The sequence below is a fragment of the Zalophus californianus genome, chromosome 6 (assembly GCF_009762305.2).
Source record: "Zalophus californianus isolate mZalCal1 chromosome 6, mZalCal1.pri.v2, whole genome shotgun sequence".
In the NCBI taxonomy this organism is placed as follows: domain Eukaryota; kingdom Metazoa; phylum Chordata; class Mammalia; order Carnivora; family Otariidae; genus Zalophus; species Zalophus californianus.
The window spans coordinates 48,858,328-48,859,024 of record NC_045600.1 but is presented as its reverse complement, the minus strand read 5'-3'; the positions used below and the strand labels follow the sequence as shown (position 1 = coordinate 48,859,024).

The following is a 697-nucleotide window of genomic DNA, read 5'->3' as shown; positions in this document are numbered from 1 at the left end:
CAGACACATGAAAAAATGCTCAACACCACTCGGTATCAAGGAAATACAAATCAAAACCATAATGGCTTAGTCAGAATGGCTAAAATTAACAAGTCAGGAAACAGCAGATGTTGGCAAGGATGCAGAGAAGGGGAACCATCTTACACTGTTGGTGGGAATGCACGCTGGGGCAGCCACTCTGGAAAACAGTATGAAGGTTCCTCAAATAGTTGAAAATAGAGCTACCCTACAACCCAGCAATTGCACTACTGGGTATTTACCCCAAAGATACAAATGTAGTGATCCAAAAGGGCACATGCACCCCAATGTTTATAGCAGCAATGTCCACAATAGCCAAACTATGGAAAGAGCCCAGATGTCCATCAAAGATGAATGGATAAAGAAGATGTGGCGTATGTATGTATATATACAATGGAATAGTACTCAGCCATCAAAAAAAAAAAACAAAATCTTGCCATTTTCACTTGATCTTAGCCAAAAGGCTGAGAAGCAATTGAAATCTTGCCATTTTCAACGACGTGGATGGAACTAGAGAGTATTAAGCTAAGTGAAATAAGTCAATCAGAGACAGACAATTATCATATGATCTCACTGATGTGTGAAATTTAAGAAACAAGGCAGAGGATCATAGGGGAAGAGAGAAAAAAATAAAACAAGATGAAACCAGAGAGGGAGACAAACCAACCATAAGAGACTC

General features: G+C 39.5%; 1 pseudogene; it reads right to left on the bottom strand.

The window, feature by feature from the left end:
- Positions 1-342: 342 nt before the first annotated feature.
- Positions 343-494, bottom strand: LOC113910822 (annotated as a pseudogene).
- Between the last annotated feature and the right edge of the window lie 203 nt (positions 495-697).